Source organism: Electrophorus electricus, chromosome 15, assembly GCF_013358815.1.
Source record: "Electrophorus electricus isolate fEleEle1 chromosome 15, fEleEle1.pri, whole genome shotgun sequence".
Lineage (NCBI taxonomy): Eukaryota > Metazoa > Chordata > Actinopteri > Gymnotiformes > Gymnotidae > Electrophorus > Electrophorus electricus.
The window spans coordinates 17,439,317-17,445,316 of NC_049549.1; positions in this window are offsets into that span (position 1 = coordinate 17,439,317).

Sequence of the window (6,000 nt, forward strand, 5' to 3'; positions counted from 1 at the left end):
TTTCCACTGAGTTTATCCTCCGTGCTGTCCATCTCTACCACCTTCTCTGCTGATCCTGCTTTTTCAAAGCTGTCCATCTTTCTGTGAGTAGCATTCTCTGCCATGACAGGCAGTGGTTCCAGGCTCAGTGGCTCAAGATTCCATCTCTGTCCCCCAACACCCTGAATTTTCCCAACAGGCAGTGGCGTATCTCCATTCAGTTCTTTTCCCCAACCTTTTAAAAAGACATTATTCACCTGTGGAGTTTTTTCTTCACTCTGTCTGGGAATAATCACGTAAACATTGTCTACTCTTTTGGTCCTTAGATCTGTCTCATTCTCAAAATCGATATCCTCCATCTTCATGTCATCGTCCATGTCTTGCACATTGTCCTCGTGGTAAAATATATCACTGCTGTCCAAGCTCTTGCTAAACCACTCTAGAACTTTAGCAATGGAGGCTCCCTGTTCCTCACTGGGCTGTGGACTCTGAGCCTGAACCATACAGGGGTGCTTGTCGGTCTCTGTTTTTACATGACGAGTCTCTCCATGCATCCTCTTTATATTGACTGCAGTTGGACTGAAGCTGCTTTTACAGTCAAGGGAGACATCAGCTGTTTGAGAAGCACCAGCCATGTAAGAGGCGTCGGCCTGGCTGGAGGCATCAGTTGTGTTGATGGCTTCACATCCATGATGATCTGGAAAAACTAAACAATATACATTTTTAAATGAAAGAAGTGGCATCTAGTGAATATATATACAGACACAAATAGCACAAATGTAAACTCTATCATGAATATGCCATAACACAAATATTCCATAGATCAATTGTAAGTGCACATACCTATATTTTCATAAACGTAATTAAAATTAAATGTTAATTAAAATATGTTAATTCTGGTTAGTTACTATTTTACTGTGTCATTTTCTCAAAGAGTAAATACAGGTTTGTCACACTGTACATGTTTCATGTACTGGACACTGTGAGCAGGGCATAGAAAGCCATTTTTAATCATACCAACAGTATCCTGAGGACGGTCTCCCTGTTCTTGTGCCTTTTCACTTTCCGTCTTGGACAACATTTTTTCACCTTTCTCCGGTCTGGGAAGTGAAGCTTGAGGAACAGTGGCAGTACTTAATTCTTTGTCCATGTAAGCTTCTAGTGTTGACCTGACACTCGGACTAGGAATGGTGAGAGGTTCCTTCATGGTCTCATCAGACATCTCTTGGTTTGCTTGTTCAGCTGACCAATTAATGCTGTTGTTATCATATTTTGGATTAGCTATATGTGTTACATCTGTGGTCTTATGCTCAGTGTCTGACAGATTCAGCTTTGGGAGAATTGTTGACTTCTCTTGTGCTGTCTGCAATGGGTTACTCAGAGGCAATCGCACTGGCAATCGTGACTTTGGTAATCCAGACCTCAGTGGTTCTTGGTCTGTTGAACTAAGGAAGGCCTCCTCTATCTTCTCCTCGGATATCGTGTGCTCATCGAGAATTTGCCCTGCACCACTGGCTGCGGGAAACAAACCGAGCCGTTTCAGAGGTTGCGGCCGTTGGCCCTTGACCTTGGAGCCACTGGAGCTGCAGCTGGAGTTGTGTTTGAGGATTCCTCTGGGTGGAGGGGACCTGATGCCTGAGCTTGTGGACATACTTTGCATGGACATGGTGGACATGGTGTCTGAGCTTTCAGACATGCTTGGGGTGGACTCTAGGGACATGGTGGACATGTCTGAGCTTGCAGCCACACTCTGGCTGGACACAGACCTGGTGCTATCTGACACTGTGCTTTGGAGTTTGTAAAGTCTGGTTCTCTTTTTTGGTATGGGTTTTTGACGGTGGACGGTTTCTTCCAAAGTGTCAGAAACTTCTGTTTTTGTTTCCATTTTGACTGTTTCATGACTTTTTAGTGGAGACTGCACTTCTGCTGAGGATGTAAAGTAAGTGAATCCAGCGCTTAATTACAATAATTCATTATTAGTAAAACTTAATAAAATTCTTAAATTACATATGTGTAGGAATACATTTTCATTTTACACATTGGCCAAAATGGTAAATAATCTCTACCTGATGCTTTATTAGCTCCAGGTCCTGTGGTTCCATAGGTTAACTGGCAGTCAGTCTCCTCATGGTCCAAATCCATTGGTTCAGTATTAAAGGGGTTGTGCCTTGGCTGGAACCAAGAGAAGACTAAGATATTTTAACAAAAAAAGGTTGATGTGTTTAATATTGTAATCCATTTTCTGTTATAATTAAAATTGATAGTGAGCAAGAAACGCATGACATACCCTGGAGGCTGTCCGCATGCTCAACCTGCCTTGCTGAGTTCCCTCTAATGAGCGACTGTTATTTACACATAGAAGACTGAACATGAATACAAATCCCTAAAAGTGGCTTAGGAATTAAGCACTTTAGAGTCTAACCATGGTGTGGTAATCACAGAACCTGTGAGTCTGAATATATCCTCTGTGTATGCACCCCATATCAGAGCTCTGAACTTAGTACTGCAACCCCATTTTTTGTGCAAATTTACACAGTTCTAATTTCTCCAGTAAAGGAGAACACCAGCAAACACTCCCAAACGTCCGGATCCCAGGGCACGTTACGCACATCCCTAGCAATAAAATGCAAGCTTTTAGGTAAAAGGCTTTTAGATGAAAACATGGTATGCAAACGCCTCTGTTGATTCTTATATGAGTCATCCGGCACTTAGCATCATAAGACATCCACGCCTAAAAAACACACAGCAGTGGAGTTGGAGAGGACAGGACTGCTCAAACAGCAGCACTGAGCACGCCACAAGGCTCCAGCAAATAACAAAGAATAACTATTAAATTGCTCTGGCTCGACTGACAAACACACAGCTGTCATCAAATGCATTAACTTCACTAATAACTCTAAACTGTGGCTGCTGTATACAAGAACCTGTAATCCTTAGGACAGTATCTCCTTAATGTGGTTTTGGGCTAAGCAGACAGAGGAGGGGTATAATGAACACAAATGCTGAAGATCTGTTGAAGCTTTGTGGATCACCTCTCCTTCAGAGTGCCTGATGACTCCATTTTTGGTGTCATGACATTGTTACTTCTACTGGGTTGGTCTCTCCATGACTGAGCCAAAACATCTAAAGGGCAAAAAAGATTTTATTGGATCCAAGCCAAACATGGAGGGTTGTGCACAGCAGTACCTCTCTAATCAGAGTGATTTAAGTGATATTTCAACACTTGTCAAGTAGCTCAAACAAACTTTTCTCAGTTTCTATGGGATTACATCATCGTACCCACTGTCATGGGTTTCCTCTGTTTCATGGATGCCATGATGATATCAGACCCATGGGTTCTGTCCTGGTGTCTCTGAGACTTCGCATCATAGAACCAGTCTCCTGTCAGGTACTTCAGCTCGTCTGCCTCTGGACTCTTTTGCAGCTTTTGCAACTGTCTAACGTTCAGAAAAACGAAGGTCTTAGAAAGTAGGGTTACGTGGTCACAAAGTCCACACAAATGCAAATGGTTGGGTTCGTGTCTTCAAAGTCAGAATACAACGCTTTTTTCCTCTCTCACTTTTAAGTGCATGAAATCACTCAGGCATAACAAGACCTGCAGTGGTTACCGTGGCATCGCTGCTGTTGCTGATCCATAGGTGGAGAATAAGAATAATGCTTCATGTCTATATGGACATCAGCAGGGAAGTTTGTGTTAATATTCAAATTATTCTTGCTTATGTTCTTTCCTTTTTCCTTCTGCCAGTGTGTGCCAAACATGAGTGACAAACACGTTTACTTCACCAAACATAAAGCACACTGACTACCTCTACTCAGCTCACTGGACTTTATTAGAAAAAAAAAGAACAAATCTGAAATGTTCTGAGGGCAATTTTATTCTCATTCCACCCAGCTGTTTACACTAGTTCTCCTCCACGCGAGTGGGGCACCCTGTTTTAGATGAGGTTTGCGGTAAAACACCCTAACACTTGTCTGAAAAATACAATTCCACAAAGCTGAATTCAACTTGATGACTGACTATCAATCCAGAGCCTCCTACATGACAAACACCAGGTACAACGGCTTCTCTACAGCTATGTTTACTTTATGAAGCTAGAGAACTTGGTTTCCTCTCACACACGCACACAATGCAGCATTGTACAACATTACAACTCTGCCTGTATCACATACTGCCCCACAGTTTCCATGCTACAAGCCTAAAAGTTTCTATCTGGCAATATAAGCACAACTTCAACACACTTGTTCAAGTACATTTTGAAAACAAGTCTGCTCTCTTGGTAACCCAGTGGGACTCTTGAAAAGATTTTAACTACTCACAATTCTAAAAACTCAACAACTGCCAAATACTAATAATTCAAATGATGTGCTAAAAGTGATCTTCAAATCAGAACTCAAAATGCATTTCATTAAAATACCATAAGCCACAGCAGCTAATCAACACAGTCTCATCTTACTATGATCAGTTTCATTTTCATGTGAAATAGGCAAGACAATTATTTCACAAGGGCAGACTTAACCCTTTAACCCTGGTCTGTCTGACATTGGCACTTCCTAATGGTTCCTTTTTCTGTTCTTCAGAACTTGTCAGCTCTCCTATATGAGGTATTTTCAGCCCTATTGTGAGCCAATGTTTCTCTCTTGCTCGAAGCTACATGGCTCAGCCTGAATGATAATATAGTTAGCTAACTAACTAACTAACTAGCTAACAGCCGTCCTGTAAGTACTATGTAGTAGATGTCCTTCATTATAATAAGAGTTATAATAATAATTATAATAAGAGACAAACATCACTTTCACACTTTTGGTTGCTCTCATAAAGAGATCCCTGGGCTTTGAAACAGGGGACTGTGTGGGTTTACATGTGACTATGCTGGATGTCTGTAGAAGTGAGAAACATACTTCACCCTCTCCTCGTTTGCCTTCTTCAGCTCCACGTCCCGTTTCAACACCGTCATAATCATCTCCTGCTCTTCCTCCGTCAGGTAGCTCAGGTCTATCATGGTGATCTCCTCACTTTACTGCTATGCTTTTTAGACACAAAGACACCAGCACTCATAAGATTGTATATTTTTTGTATATTTTGATGTGGTGTAATTATTTTTGCATACCAGTGAAATCTCCTCTGGTCAGCGGAGGTGTTGGCAAAGGATCTCAGGCCAAAATTTACTGACTGTAATGGATGAAAGTTCACAGCTGAATCACGTCTAACATTGTCTCTGGACCACAACGCTCATCCCATCCACTCTACTCCAAAGTCCTGCAGCAACTCCACATCTGCAAAACACACAATCACAGGAGGTCATCTGCTCCCCCACCATCTGAGTCAGCTCTCTCCTTACCAAGTGCCATTTCTAACATCAGGAAGAAAATCATTATTATTCAGCCATTTGATGAACGACCAGAAAGTACACTGGTTCAATTTATTAATATACCAGCTGTGTATTGAACTGGCAACTGTTTTAATTTCCCTCTATCTGTATGCCAGAACAAAGTGTGATCCAGAGTGTTCTGAGACTGAACAAAAGCATGTGACACCTGTCCTTGGCTAAGAAGTGGTCTCTTCATTCCAGCAGTTTAAATGAACAAAGCACATGGCCTAATAGAGGCCTCTCAGGGCCTTTCAGGGAAAGATTTTCAATTAAATTACATGTTTCATCTCGCAACTGTGTATTCTTATATTTTCAATATACCCAGGAATTCCTTAGTATCTATAATGGAGAGATCTGGTCAAATATTTTGCACTATTTATAACTATTATCACTAAACTATTTATATGGAATAGCACTTTACTGATTCTGAAGCTTAACTATATGAAGTGCCTCAGCATAACTGAACTCTTTACCATGTAACCTAATCCTCAGGAAACCCTTCTGATTTTAACTGTTTTCCATTCAAAGTATTGTTATTTAATTCTTAAAGATTAGCACTTTAATTTTAGGGACAACTTTAAACTCAGGACTCAGTCATTTTCAGAGATACTCTTACTTAACCCTGAGAGCTACACCAGCTTCAAATGAACTT